Source organism: Lepidochelys olivacea (assembly GCF_965140295.1).
Source record: "Lepidochelys olivacea isolate rLepOli2 genome assembly, chromosome: 11".
NCBI lineage: Eukaryota > Metazoa > Chordata > Testudines > Cheloniidae > Lepidochelys > Lepidochelys olivacea.
Genome location: NC_140421.1, coordinates 33,446,386 through 33,462,462, shown reverse-complemented (window position 1 = coordinate 33,462,462; position 16,077 = coordinate 33,446,386). Strand labels below are relative to the sequence as shown.

At 40.1% G+C, this 16,077-nt stretch overlaps 1 protein-coding gene across 1 annotated transcript in view; it reads left to right on the top strand.

The window, feature by feature from the left end:
• The first annotated feature begins 14,051 nt into the window (after positions 1-14,051).
• ITGB6 (integrin subunit beta 6) overlaps positions 14,052-16,077 on the top strand; it is a 61,130-nt gene continuing 59,104 nt past the window's right edge. The window contains exon 1 of the mRNA XM_084643422.1: positions 14,052-14,091. The gene's annotated coding sequence lies outside the window, so the exon portion shown is untranslated. The remainder of the gene's footprint in view (positions 14,092-16,077) is intronic.

The following is a 16,077-nucleotide window of genomic DNA, read 5'->3' as shown; positions in this document are numbered from 1 at the left end:
TAGCAGGGGGGAAATGGAATCTGACACTACAGACTAACTCCTGCTCCCATTTACTCTGCACTTCTGCTGGTGCAACTTTACTGAGCTCATAGGAATCACGCCAGATTTACTTGACCAACTTGTTCATCAACTGGTTATACTGAAATTGTGATACATTTTTGGGTTGCATATATCCCTAAGCTACATCTAGAAAGGGCTTGAAATTAATGGAGTTAAACAGTGGTTTAGAGAAAGGGAGATAGAAATAGAGGGTGCCCAAACAGGATCATTTAGCAAGTAGATCAAGTTGCCCCACATTGCATATTCTAACTATTTGTGGTCAGCAGTGGGAAATGACTTTTTCCCTTCTGTTATTTAAAGCTTTCCTTAGGAACTGCTTGTAGAAAAAATAGAGTTGGCTAATTTTATCTAGACTTCCATGTATTTATTAATATTCCATGCATGTCAATGCAGTAAGACTATTAAACAACAAAGTGAGTTAATTTCAAACATGCCTTAGAAAAGCCAGCCTGTCCTGGAAGAGTATAAACTAAAAAAAAAGATTATCAACTGTCATCAGCGGGACACTGTCCCACAACTACCTTCAACATCCCAGCCTCATATGGAATATTTCAACATGCAAGAATGACTCCAGCTGTCAGCAGGAGTAGCTTTCACATGTGAGTGGGTGGGAGACAGCTTGTTAATGAGATGGAAGCAGGGTGGAATAATAGATGTAGAGTGCCACAATGCAACTTGTATCATCACTTTTTCAGAGAAGAACCACATGGCATCTTGAACCACATGTGAGACTTGTGGTTCAAATCTTCTCAGATTCCAAGACTAAAAGGGACCATTGTGATCATCTAGTCTGCCCCCCTGTATAACACAGGCCACAGAACATCATCCCCCAAAAATTACTCCTAGAGCATATCTATTAGGGGGAGAAATCTTGATTTAAAAATTGTCAGTGATGGAGAATCCACCAAGACCCTTGGTAAATTTTTCCAATGGTTAATTACTCTCATTGTTAAAATGTTACACCTTCTTTTCAGTCTGAATTTGGCTTGCTTCAACTTCCAGTCCTTGGATCATGTTACACCTTTCTCTGCTAAACTAAAGAGCCCATTATTAAATATTTGTTCCCCATGTAGGTACTTGTATACTGTAATCAAGGCATCCCTTAACCTTCTCTTCATTAAACTAAATAGGTTGAGTTCCTTGAGCCTATCCTTATAAGGCATGTAGTAGTGGTTTTTTTGTTTCGTTTTAAATCTTGGGCTGCCCGTGTTTCTAAAGCCTCTATGTCCAAAAATGTGGTTTTAAGCTTCCCCTTCCTTTTACAATGCACCTCCCTAATATTTGCGCTACTCTTTTCCAAGGATAGCCTTATAAAAAGGAAATGATAAGATCACAACTCTGACTTGAAAGAGATCACACCATGTCTTTCACTGGAAGAAATGTAACACTGAGGCTTCACCTCACAGTACTGAAATGCTGGGCAAAATTCATCATTCAGTTACAAAAATGATTTGAACAGTTCCAGCAGTTCTTTTCCTGAAAATATTTTGCAGATGAAAAAGTCACCAGTTGTCTCTGAGAAGAGTTGGCTACAAAAAGAACATGCCACAGTAAGTTACGAGTCTCATCTATTCCAGATGGTGATCATGTGACCAGCCCTACTGTGTTCAGATATGGCTCTTATGGAAACTGTAGTGAATTTACTAAGCTTGTTTGATGCCCTGCAGGACTAAACACAACCATTTCAAATGATCCTCTGTACCCACACATCCCAGGGAGAGGGGGTGTAAGAATGGTGTGGAATCTTGCTCACAGCAGTTTTGAGAAAAGAAAAAGTGAGGTGGGGGTAATTCCCTTGAACAAAAGAGAGTGCAGAGCTTTATTTTATTGAACCACTAGAGGGCATCTTCATTTTATTAATAATCAGTAGTTGAATCCCATTCTCTATATGTGCCTAGGGTATATATTTATAGGATTGTCATTAAAAGAATAACTTTATCCAGCTCCTGCAAAACACAACATAACCTCTCTCACTCCCAAGATTATGATTTTTCCATCACAAAGAGAAACAAGTTTGCCTCGAAAGAGAAGAAACCTTTATCATTTTGATTTGAGAAGTGAAATACACAAAGCCAGCTTATATACATCCCAATTGGACACTTATGATGGGTGCCCATCATGGGAATGGGGACAGGAATCTGAATAGAGTAACCAGTAAAAAAGCAAAGATGCTCACAGGTGGGAATGGGTAGGTGGCGGGGAACTAAACCAGTTTCTCATTTCAGGGTGTTCTGGGCGCAGAAGAGACAATTTGGCAGCACTGGTTTCTTATATCAATATCAAGTTGAAGGGACCCCCAACAATCACAAAGGATTTAACTCACACTAGGTCTAGACGGTTCTTTCAGCTCCATGAGCGAGCTGTGAAAGTCAGCCATTTCAGCTCACAGGGTCTATATATCTTCTCTCTGGTTTTCACTATTGGGGGCAGACAGCTCTTGGTTTTGCTTTGAGTTTATAGTTTCAAGTACCCAAAAAACGCAGGGGGTAGCTCAGTCAAAAGCCCCATGTTTCATGTTGTCAGGGAACAAGCACATGGGTCTGTCAGATGCTCTGAATGTTTCAGTGCACACAGGAGTGAAGAGGATGTCCTGAAAATTTAAAATCGGGCAAATTTTGCATGGTTTCTGGTTGTGCGTCAAACACCTCTCACCACTCTTCTCTGCAAACCTACCTCAATGAACCATCACCTAGTGGCTATCAAAATAAGATCTGGCATTCCTCTCCAGATTCCTAATGGGGAAAAAATGTTTCGTCTCGTCCTATTGCATATGATTAAGGCAAGGCAGTTTGAACCAATGAACAACAAGCAGCCCAGGCTATTAGGTGTTCAGATCCTAAAGTCCTTCTGCAGGCCAAACTCCCATGGGGCCAATGGAAAGATTTCAGAATTTAACCCGTAGACATTGAGGAGAGGTGCGTGTGGCTGTGTATATGCGGTGGAATGCCCGACAGTAAAATGCACCATATGGGGAAAGCACAAGATAAGAACAGTACCCACACCGTCCTATTCTTGGACCTGGAATACCAAACCCACCCCGGACATTTCTGCCCCGCTTTCCTTTTTGCTTGCAAGCAATTCAGTGTCTCGCTCCTGGGCCTGTTCCCATTGCTGGGTACTGACCGAGAACAACCTGAGCAAGCCAATCGGTGTGTGCCCCCTCTTGAATAGCAAATATAAAATATTGTAAAGCCTGAAATTTAAAGCTATGATTTAAACCTCAGGGGGTTTAGTGCAAAGTAAATTTACATTAATCCAGTCATATAAGTCAGTGCCCAGTTAGAATTTCAGGAATATGTACTGCTTTTTGTTATGTTGATATCTATGTTAGTTGCACAAAATCAGATACTGCTTTAGTAAACGATGCTTACAATAACATTAACTGTCTGGTGTAGAAAAAGGAAAAGAATGAGATTCTCACTTATTTTTAATTCATCCTGATGTTGCCACAAATGTTTTTTGTTAGCGATAAAGTGTCATTGAAGTGTATATGGCTGTGCAGACAAGTGTACACGGAAAGTAGTGCAAGGCTCAGAAGGAACCACCTTCACTGGATTTCAACAGTCTCCCAATGTCAGATAACCTCCAGGCACATATTGTAAGTTAAGACTGAGATGTAGAAGCCTCACCTCTCTATTGATGAGCAAGGTTAAGTGATTAATCCTGGATTTGGTACCTGAAGATAGATATGTAGGGCTTGATCCTGCCATGGAATTGAGGTTCTCTCTACCTAAGGAGTGTGGGATCTGCCCTTTAGGGCCCAATCTCCTCTGTTTCATAGAATTCAATAGGGGAGAACCAGTGCAGTTGCAGGGTTTAGTCCTTTGTTACTTTAAGGAGTTGGTTTGGAGTGTCAATACGAGAAAGAAGAACATTACCAGTGTTTCAAAACACCCATTTTGTAATCTTACCGTTTAAGAATACCTGTTAAAAGGGCTGACTGTGTAGTTTTCAGTCAGTCAAGCACAATCTGTTTTTACCATTTGATGTTTGAGCCAAAACATAATAGTTCTCATTCCTTTACTATTGCAATGAAAAGAGCTACTCAGGCTATGCTTGGCTCATGGGGCCCAGCAGGTTTTGGGGTTTAGCATGCACTCGCTGCACGCCTGACTTACCCATGGGTGGGCAGAAAGTACACGTGCAATTGCCGACTTAGCAGCAGCAGCATTTGTTCTTTGTACAGATCCCGATCCAAATGTTTGGGGAGGATCTGCATTTTTTATTTATTCTCATCACCGTTTGTTGCAGAGATAATGGCTAGCAGCACAGTTCAGAGCTGGGTATTGTGTTCAGCCTATCTCTAGTTATTTGTGGTCCTTTCTGCATGTTCTCTAATATTTGCAGTAGAGTTAATTTGACTCCTAGGTAGGCATGATAAAGGGTTTTTGTACTATGCAGCATATTGGATCTCAATCATGTCACCTGATTTATGAAGCAGGGCCTCTCCCCTCAAAGTGTCTCATTAAAGTGGTAGATTTTCAGTTGTAAAAGTGACACATTGGTTATTTTAAACTTCTGTTTTGGTGAAAGTCATGTTTTTCACACAATATTTAATAACATCCCTTTATTGTTCCTGGATATTGCGGCACATACATTCTGCTTACACCATCACATCTGCAATATCTTGGCAAACCACTGGACTCTCAACACCAGTTTATTTTTCTAGCATTAAGGGAATGTTCAATTATTTTCCTTCTTCTGTTACTTCACGATAATGAGGGAGAAATAAGTCAGACATATTAGAGGCTCAGCATAATACACAGGGACAGATCCACAGCTGTTGCTGAGGAGCAGGTGGGTACAAAGGTAACTTTAAGCCACATTTGTTGTCCCCAAGTTCTGGAGCTGCTTTGAACTAGGCCAGTTGTCCAGAGCAATCTTCCGGCTTCTCAGACTTGCTCTAACTTCCACCAGCCCCAACAGGCTGATACACCAAACAGACTGCTGGGGCAAAGGGATGGCTGACCTTTCTCCCATGGCCATGCCCCCTGTGTTGGCCATATGACATGAACAGGGGGAGGTCCTTCAGAGGGAGCTGGGCAAACTGGTTTTAGGACTTGGTAAGCCAGTTTCAGGGAGATTCGACACTAGCAGAGTTGTACAAAACTGACCCATTGGAGGGCAGGATATGGTCCATAAACTCTACTGTGTAAACTCCCATTTAGTCAATTCTTAAGCATTGTAAAGTTCATGCCATGGCCAAATTCTAATCCCATTGAAGTCAGTGGCAGAATTCCCATTAACTTCAAAGGGAACATGCTGTTTGTTGTTTGATAAACAACATGATATACTTATGGAGCCCACAAAGTGTTGTTATAGACATACAGATTATATTCATCATGAGTAAGGGTCCTGCATGCCAGCTGAATTTTTAAACTTTTTTAAATTTTTACTATTTAAAATACATATATAGCCGCATGGTGAGGTTGTGATTATGGAGTAGCAGCCTGAAACATTTATAATTTTGTTTCTTTCTATTTAAATATCATAGCTACATTTTGTAGAAATGTCCCAAGCATATCAGACTACCTATCTACTTAGCTGATAAGTCATTAAGGCCAATATTTTTTAAAGTGTCCGCTAAGTTTTTGGTGCTTCAGTTTTGGGTGTCCAACTTGACTCATCTAGGACCTGATTTTCAGATGGGCCGAGCACCCACAACTCTAGTTGACATCAGTGTGAGTTGTTGGTTCCCGGCATCTCCGAATATGAAGCACCTGGTGTCTCAAGCGAGGCATGTATAATTAATGGACAATTCTGAAATTTTTGTCCTAAATAATTATAACTTGGCTAAAAGCCTATAGAAATAGCTGGAAAAAAAGGGGGCCAGTGCCATGTGACCACACTACTCTTCACTGATCACCAAGAAGAGATCAGACCTTGGTCAAGATGGGAATGACTGTTATATGATTAATTCCGATTTGCATTGTCTCTCCTAGCTGAGAAAGAGTCTCTTAGGAAGTAGAGCCCTTTAGTCACTATGATCAGTGAAAGAAGTTTATCAGAAAATTGATGTATAGTCATCCAACAGGAATATCATTGTAAACAAATTTGTATACCATCAAAGCAGCCCCTTTTGACTTGTTCACAAAACAGGCGTCTGGATCTCCATATCTAATTGTTAAATTGTACCCACGCTGTATTTTATTGCCACAAAATATGTATATCCCTGTCATGCCTCTGTTGTGGCCACCCCAGCATTCTTTGTTTATGCTAAGTTTGAATGTATTCTAGCACATAGTTTTTATCCTCCTGCTTACTTTTAGTACATCTCCAGTATAAGTTGGCATAGCTTTGCCATTTGTCAGCCAGCAGTCTGGTAACACATTTGCTCGTCAATCTAATTTTAACCTTTTCTCACACAAGCACTTGGTATTTCATGTAAATCAACCAGCCATTCTGTCTTTTACTAGGGCTGTATCTTCATTGTCTTCTAAAACCATGTGCTTTACCCAAAATAATCATTTTAACTTGTGGAAGGAAAATTAAAGCTAATATGTTACTTCTGGACTATTAATACTAGAACACTGGGAGTCTGTTTATTACCACAGCAAAGATAAATGATATGTCTAATGATAATGGGTATGGTAATGCCTTTCAGCACTTTCCAAAATTAAAGGCCTACCCTGGAAGGTAAGTGGTATATGCATGGCTAAAAATCTCACTATAATGCATGGCTAAAAAACTTGCTACACAAATTCTAGATCTGTATTCTTGTTATTTTAATTTGCAACTGGGCTATAGGAAATACACGTCTATGATAAATTCATAAATGTATTTAAAAGTTTATTATAGTTCGTACAACAGGGTTTTTTAAAAGATACTAATGCTGATTGCTAAAGAGGATGTGTTTCATTCTGAAATATACTGAAAAGTAGATATTAGTGAATGTTTGTTTTAGTTTCTCTTGATATTGAGGAGCAGCTTGTGCAGTTAAAATTTAAGGATTTGCTAGCATTTCCTTTCACTTTTGGCAATGAATATTCACTCTTTTTTCATTTACCAGTTTTAGATGTTTTGTAAGAGTCACTGTGACCTAAACACTGTCTTTATTTCTTTTGTATTAAACATGGAATGGTGAAGGTGATTAGTCCTTCAATGTAAGTTAAAACACATTTTGGTGTTTTTCAAACATTTTACTGCATTAAGAGGTCTAAAATATATAAATGTGGTTATAAACATGTATTCGAACAATCAGAGAAGTCTGCCAAGAATCCAGTCCCACACAATACATTGTTTGTAATCCTTTACAACTTCCATGCACTCTACAACTGTTAACTTATTAATAATCATGAAAATAAGAGCTTTGCTTTGATTGATCCCGATCAAATAATCCTATTAATGAAAAATATGTTAAAATGATATATTAACACAGTGACTGACCACTTCACACTGGTTTACAACAAAAAAGATAAAGCTACGCTCATTTACTGTTATGTTCTATTTTTAATAATCATTCATGGCATCATAGCTGTTAATGCACACACGGACTGAAAGAGTAAACCCTCTCCTCAGCAGACAGCTCAAGGAATCCCATTGGGAAAGTCCCATGAAGGCCACAGGGCAGAAATGAAAGTGCCCCATTTCCACTAGCACAGTGAACCCTCTGCTCTACCCCTATTCAGCAGTGGAAGGAGACAATGGCTGATCATCCCATCATTCTTTCAGCCCATCGCCACTCCCCAAACCCCTCTTTCTCAACATAATTGTTGAAGGCCCCGCTAAACTGTCCTCTGCAACAACCAAGGGGTGAACCCCAAATCCTGACTTCCCACACCCCACATGGGTGATTACAAGTTCTTTGGGGCAGGGGTTATCTTATTATGTATTTGTACAATGCTGTGATTCTGACTGAGGACTCTAGTCACTACTGTAAGACAAGTAATAATAATTAAATTGGTTCCACCACATTTAAGACTTTCTGCATCCACAGACTGGGTGTATGGCAGAACTTGCCCATGACATAAAAATACACAGACAGCAGTGTGGTTCTATTGGACAGACCACTAGAGCAGGACTCAGGAGAGCTGGGCTCTAATCCTGGCTCAGCCAGCTGGCCACCTTGGGCAAGTCATTTCCCCTCTTGTGCCTGAAATGGGCATAATGATACTAACCTTCTTTGTAAAACACTTTGAGAACTATTGATGAAAAGGTCTATAAGAGCTAGGTATTAGTAATAGCAGCTGAAAGTCCTTGGGTCAGTTGACTTTGGGTCCTAAATACAGACGGAGAGACCTAACTTTAAACACCCACAAATGTTATCTTGAGTAAATGCAAATTGCAAGGCTTTTGCTCCAGAAGAAGTCCGAAGTATCTTCTTGAGGGTTTTACATTTTGTTAGTTGTAGGGAACTTGGCTGCAGAACTTGTGATTCAAAAGGAAATAGATTTTTTGATTCACTGTTGTAAATGAAATGCTAATGTACAGAACTGAGCCCACACAAGGTATTTAGATCAGTACAAACTCCAATGTACTTCGGAGGGAGGTATGCCAATATTACATATCCGAGGACAGAATTTCATCTTAGACCTCTAGAACCCAATCCTACTCCAATGAAGTCAGTGGCAAAACTCCTGTCGACTCCAGTGAAAATAAGATCAGGTCCTCAGTGTCCACTGCCCCAATTAGTCTTTGTATTCTTCCAAATATTTCTAAATGCAGCTTCAGCTGCTGCTAGGGATTCTGTTCCCCACACTAATTGCTCCCTGGAGCTAATAACTGCATGAACTCTTAATGTCCGTTCCTTTCTTTATCTTAGTCCAGCCATTCCTGCTACACTGCAGCCTCCCATATCAATGTTTGACGCTGTCTTGCTTCACTGGGTGGCTGGGGGTTGTCACGTATTCAATACTACTTTCAAAGAGGAGGGAGTGTTAGCTATTAGAGTTACAAATAAAGGTTCATAATTTCTCATTTGTAAGAATCAGTAGAAAGTAGGTGCAAAAAGTCTAAGAGCACAACACCTTACTATAACCCTGAGCTGCCTGAGTTAGGGCCCAATTGAAATTAATAGGAGTTGAGGGTTGTGACAGAGTGCTGGGAAACAGCAACTGATGCAGCACTCCGGTCACTGCCACTACAAGTAGTTGCTCTGGATTAGCCCTGATTAAGAAGAGCTGTGCCTAATTGGTGGATTGGGTTGGGCTGAGAAGAGCCCAAATGGCTAACTAGCCCATTACTTGAGAGGTAGAAAAGGCACATAAAGGAAGTACTCAGTGGAAGAGAGAGATCTGCAGGCTTGCCAGAGGTCTCTCAGGGGAAGATACCTTCTGTATCCCTCCTCATTGGCTGAGTGAGCTAAGGGTTTTATGATATTGTAAATACAGAGCTGCATGAGTTTATACAAGTGGTGGGGAGAACACTGTGAAGTAAACTATGAGATGTTTGACCAGAAGAAGGTCTCTGAGAGGTTTGTTGCTTTAAACGAGACAGAAGCAGGACCCTGCCCTGTCACAAGGGTGTTCTGCTCTCTTCTCAGGATAGATTCAGTGTCTTGGAAGGATGGACCATTAATACACATCCTACCATCAAATCATCTGTTTAAAAAAAAAAGATGTTTATTGTACCTGGTTGTGAAGTTGACTAGAAACACTCCAATGAAGAAAGGACAGGGAGAGTTGCACTTGAGAGATTACTAATTAATTTAAATTAGTAACAAATTAGTCAGGCTCCAGCTACCCATCATTTGAAGTTCAATCAAGTGTCGGTGGAATTTTCATAAGGCAGATTGGGAAAAGTTCTGCAATGCTCTGGAACTGGTAGTGTGGTTACCATTCTATCACATTGTACCCCAGTCAATGAAGCCTACACTGATTCCAAGGAGCTATTTACAAAGCTGCATGTTCAGCTATACCACAAGGCTGCCGTCAGTCAATTTAAACTCTCTGCCAGAGTGCCGATTATCAAGCCTTGCTCAGGAAATTTGAATTATCTGGTGACCCAGACATTGCAGACCACCTGATGAGTCTCTGGACACCACTTGGTGGCAGGAATTTATGGGGAAGCTTGACTTCACTTATTCCAACAGAATCTGATCAGTTGGCTGGGTGTTGTTCACCAGGCCAAAATCGCCCAGTGAGGTTGTAAGCCATCTACTGCAGATAGCAAAGGTTCTGCTGGAGAAACGATTAAACACAAAGTACATGATGAATGGTGTCAACTTCAACATTAGACTGTAGGCAGGAGTCAACCAAAGTAAATTACGGTCGATGAGCTAGATAAGGCCCTTAACTCCATCAAACCAGGTACAGCAGCAGGGTATGATAACATCTTACCAGAATTCCTTAAGCACCTTGGACCAAAGGCATCACTAATTTCTATACATGAGTCATTAACGAGAAGAATCTGCCATGTACTTGGCATCAAGCAAAGATTATTGCCATTCTCATGCCAGGCAAGGACCGTCACCTCAGGTCTTGCTGTCAGTGTGTCTTAAGGTGTTTGAGTGCTTGATCTTCCAACTAATTGCTCCAGAGTTGGACAATGTTTTGCAGGTTGAGCAGGCAGGGTTCAGGAAAGAACGTAGCACCTGTGATCAAGTCTTGGCCTTGACCACCTTTATCAAAAATAGATTTTGTTGAAAACCAAAGACAGGAGCCATCTTCCTGGACTGCTGCTTATGACATGCTTTGCAGAGAGGCTTTCCATGTAAACTCTCTCAAGTTGCCCCATTTTGGGTGAAGTAGTAGAGCTCTTCCTCCAAAATAGGCAGTTCAGAATACACATGGGCAACCATTGCAGTTCCTGGAAGTGTCAGATTAACAGTCTTCTTCAAGATTCAGTTTTTTCACCAATAACTGTACAACGTGTACATCAACAACTCGCCAGCAACACTTTCCTGCAAGTTTATCCATGCTGACAACATCTGCTGCAACTATCAAGCTCAGTCCTTCTCAGAAATTGACACAGTCCTGAATGATGATATGAAGCTCATGGCAGACTGCTGCAGACCATGTTGCTTGTAGATGAGCTTTTCCAAGATGGTTTCTAACCTATTTCATCTGCATAATGCAAGTGCAAGCCACAAGTTAAATATTTCCTTAAACGGCCAATGCCCACAGCACAACCCAAGCCCAGTTTACTTCAGTGTGACATCAGTTTACTCAGGTTCTTCCTGAGGTTTTATAAAAATTAGGTTGTTATTCTGTCTATTTATCTTCTCTTCAAACAAAGGGCGAGTCCTGCAGTCTTTTTTCAGATTAAACTCCCATTGAAGTCAACTGGAGTTCAGAGTGAGTAGGAATTGCAGGATTTATCTCCAAGAGAAGACCGCATTACACAGGCTCAAAAGTATGTTTAGCTCTCAGAAACTTACCTTTGTTAATAGCCACTTTTTTTTTTTTAAAGCCAGATCATAGTTATAAACCATACTGAATACTATGCAAACTGCCTTATTTTGCTAATTGATCCCAAGCAGGCTGGAATCCAGTACTGAAAACACAAGTAAGGATATGCTTCTGAAGTGAAAAAAACACCATGCACAAAAAAGGATTAGTTATTTAGAGATTGGGACACAATGCTGAAGTGCGTTGGTGAGTTTGCTCTCCCATAACCCCCACAATTTAAGGCACTGAGTTCAGTGCATTAACGTTTGATCACCTGAATCATCAGCTGTAACCAAAGAGCTGAAATAAGTCTGTTATCTTCTCTGTTAACTTTCCCACTTTTCTTTTTATAACCAGTTTACAACATCATCACTCTTGAAGTGCGCCCCACCCCCTCATCACAGCTTTGATTCTTGTAGCTGGGAGGAACTTGATATGAGTTCTCAGCCAGAGTTGTTGCTGTGGGTCATAATAAGCCCCGCCTTCTCCTCAATTAAGTACCTCTATAGCACTTCCAGGCTCGCTGGCCAAGAGTGAGAAATTGAGTTAAACCATGTTTCTGTGAGATGACTATTTTCACAATGAAATACCACAATATATTTTTGTACAAGGCAGAACAGTAACTACCTCTGCACAGCCCCGGTCTGAGTTCTCACCCTGTCCCAGCACTTTGCTGTGTTTTCTACCCAATTCCTAAAGGTCTCACTCCTTTTACTGTATGTTTCCTTGTTCCCAGTGCTACCTTATTATTGTGTCTCTCTCTTTCTGCTCTGTCTTTCTTTTGGGGGGGTTTCCTGCCCTGAATTGTTTGAGCTTTTCCCATTACTGTCTTAAGGGCTGATGGAAAGTATCAAACTATACACCATTGGTGTGTCCAGATGAATTTTCATGTGTAGTTATGTCAAATCTTGTACTGATTGGGTCTACAGACTCACATACATATAGACAAAGACAGGAAAAGGATGAATAATTATAGTATTTTGCCTGAAGCATGGAAATGTTATAGAGCCTGCAAATGTTTACTATCGTTACTAGGTTTTACTGTCATGAGTAATCCATTGATTTGTAATAGGACTACCCAAGGTAGTGCCATTAGAGTGAGTAATCTCTAGGCGTTTTCAGGACTGAATCCCGTGATGGAGATGTTTAATGCCTCAAGAAGAACCATATTCCTTTATGACCCCAGACCACCCTCAGCAGAAATTAATTAATCCTGCTAATAGATGGTTCTAAATTCTAAGGCTCTGGGAAGAATCAATCATACGGAGATGAGCAGAATACTCTTCTACTAGTATGCTATCAGTTATGGCTTCATGGTAAAAGAACATTCCAGGGCACTGAATGCAGCAGGCTTTTTTCCCATTAATTGGGTAGATTCCAGAAATCTGAAGTTTAATTATTTGCAGCCTGATTTACAGAAAGTACAAAAGCAGATGCTGGTTTATTGCCTGTCTCGCCAACTGTAGTTATCCATCATGGTTAACAAAATAGCTTATTGGTAAACTCTATCTAGTAAACAGAGAAAGGGCTAAAGTGTTTAGAATTACCGTCTCAAATACCAGTAATCTCAGAATTAATATGGTAGAGTTGTGCAACCCGCATAATAAACTCGGTGCTTTAAAAGCTTGGAACTTGCTCAATATTTATTAATGTCCAATTAAAGAGCCTGTTCCCTTAGAACATAGGCAAGATGTAATCAACAAGGTCACTACCAACTATAGCTCAGTCTTTATTGGTCAAACTAAAAATGTACATTCCAACAGAGCTTGAAAAAAAGAGCTGGACAAACATGGAGATTTTAATAGGAATAAATTTGAGGGCTAGAAATTTTGTTTTCAGATTTCTCAGAGGGCATCACTTATATTAAAGGCTTGTCTACACAGTGCACCCTACAGGGGTTTAAACCACAGAGCACTTTATCTGCCCTGTGTAGATACTGCCAGCACAAACTGAAAGGTACCTAGTTCCCACCTTGATATAGTATCATCCCGTGTCACACAGGAGTGCTGGAACAATGTGTATAGTGGGGGTGCTGAAAGCTATTGAACCAAACTGTAAACTCTATATCATGGAAACCGCTTCAAGCAAGGGGATGCGGCACCACCCGTAGTTCAGCACCCATGGTTTCACACGGACTACATTAATGCACACTAGATAGAGCCCACCCCTGTAGAGCACACTGCAGTGCTGGGTAGAAAAGCCATGAGACTCCAACACTGCGATATCTAAGCATGGACTGCAATTGAAGGCCCCATTGATCACACCAAGTACCAAATAAGAGAAATAAAACTACTGAAAAGGAAGCATCCGGAAGTGTCCTTTTACCCAAGATCCCTTTCAGAGTACTTGTTTAATTTTCTGGAGCCTGGAAAAACATTCACGGACCCCTCCTCCAAGAAAGAGAGTGGAGCAGTCAGTTGGCCTGACTACACAGGAATTCAGCTCATCTCCTGTTTCGTTTCCCAATGCAATATTCACTGTGAGTGAACTAAGCAATTCGGTTAGGTACAAAGTTTAATTTGACCTCACAGGATTCTATACTAAAAAGTTATTTTGTAATTTTATTTTTTTAGCATTGACATTGAAATAGAAGACAGAAAGGACCAACATACATGAATGCCCTCCCCTCAACTGCAAGAAAATCAATCATATGGGACAAGCCTATGTGACCCTAACATATGATGCCTGCTCAGTGCAGAGGAAGGTAAAAATATGCAATGCAAACATGTGGTAGTGGAAAATTTCTTCCTGATCTCAACACTGGTGTTAAGTTTACTTCTACAGTGAGAGGGAATACCTATAGCTTAAGTATTGTGCTCTCTGAGGTGCTATGAGTGTCTGTTGTTTTTAATGAAAGCTGAGATTGTCATGCAATCTCTTGATTCCATCAGCTGGGGCTCTAAGAAAAATGCCAAATACCACAAGACTCTGGACAAACATCATGATAGTTGGCAACATTAAAAATTGGCCTAAATGCCTCTGCCATCATAGCTAAAAGCAGTCCATACCTTTAATCAGTTAAATAGCTCTTCTCTAAACTGAATATGCACATCCCTGCAAAAGAAAATTGGTTGTGATAATCCAGATGAATATAATTATGGTATAATTTTTCTTTGTGTTGATGCAGCATATGGTTGGCTTATTTTGGTCTTCCTTCTTGTAAGTGAACAGAGATTCACTACTTCTTCTGAGCGATGAATTTATGGATATGGATTCTTATTTTGTATTCCTTATCTTTGTTCCTTACACAGGAACACAGAGATCCAAAATGGGTCTTTATATTTTCTCACTTTAAAAATCCACTATTCATTTCTCTGGTCACTCCCTTGCTGTGTTAAATGTCTCTTTAAAAAGACCCCAGAAACAAACCACCAGTCACTCAATATGATGATATTCAAATATGGTGTTATCTGCACATTTTGACACACCCTTTTAATTCCCTACCTTGGCCTTTTAACAAACCAGTTGAAAAGTTTCCAGTATTTAAGAGCTGGTGCTAGTGCATTTTCCCAACATCCACAGTTAGGAAAGATGTAATTTGGATCTAGATCTAAAAAGTCTTGAATCCTTCAGGGTTCTGTATGGGCAAAGCAAGTAAAAGAAATGAGCTATAAAAAGTATTGGTTGTCAATATTCAGATGTGAAACAAATATTTGATGCTATTTTATTATGGTACACTATTATATTCCTTGTAAGTAATAGATACACACATGTGTGAGTGGGAATTCTATACAAACAAATTACATTAAAAGAATATTATGGTTGCAAAGCCAAGCACTCAGCAGTTAGAAAGTGCCAGAATTAAGGTTGCCTGTGTAATCTTAATCATGCTTCCTTGGGCATATGGATTAATTTCATGATCTTATACTATTTTTTCCCCACAGGACTCTTGTCTGATTCAGTTGAGCACTTCAGATATCCATAACTGGTATATGGTCCCTAAGAGACCATCCTCAGCTCATGCAAGTCCCACAGGGAGTCCCACATTGACTGGGAGATGTGGTGCTCAGCATGTCTGAAAATCTGGCCCCTTATTAAGGTGCCTAACGATAGATATAGTTGCCTAACTTCAGGGACCAAAAATTTTTTGTTCCAATAGAAAAATAATCATCCATTCCCGAAAAGCCGTGATGGTACCTTGATTGAAATGAGAATGGCCTTATAATCATTTAAATGCATATGTCTGCATATTTAAATCATGATCTAATGTCTGCACCCTTTGTATACAAGCCCAGGTAAAACTATATTTGTCTCATATGGACACTGATCCATTTGTCTAATCTTCTTTTTGTGGAATAAACAAAAGCAATGCTTAGTATTGCTATTTGTCCACATTGGTTATTCAGACTTTTTATGTCATGTTACATTTATTTCTGGATGACTGCTCCTTTTCGAATAAACATTGTGATGATAAGTATGAGTGATTCATCAGCACACTGAAGTCTTAAATCAAGGAATATGATAATCTAAGAAGCACTGCTATATGCTCAGCCAGATTCATGGAGTCTTTTACAATGTACGTGCAGCTCACCAACCTGGCGGACTCCATCAGCTCACTGAAGCTTGCAATGCAAGGAAACTGATGGAGTGTTCCTCTACCAAGGTTCTGGGTACAGGAAAGTACCCATTGATTGTTAAAAAATGTAAGTGTGACTGGATTTTGGGCATCTCTGATAAGATGAATGTCCTG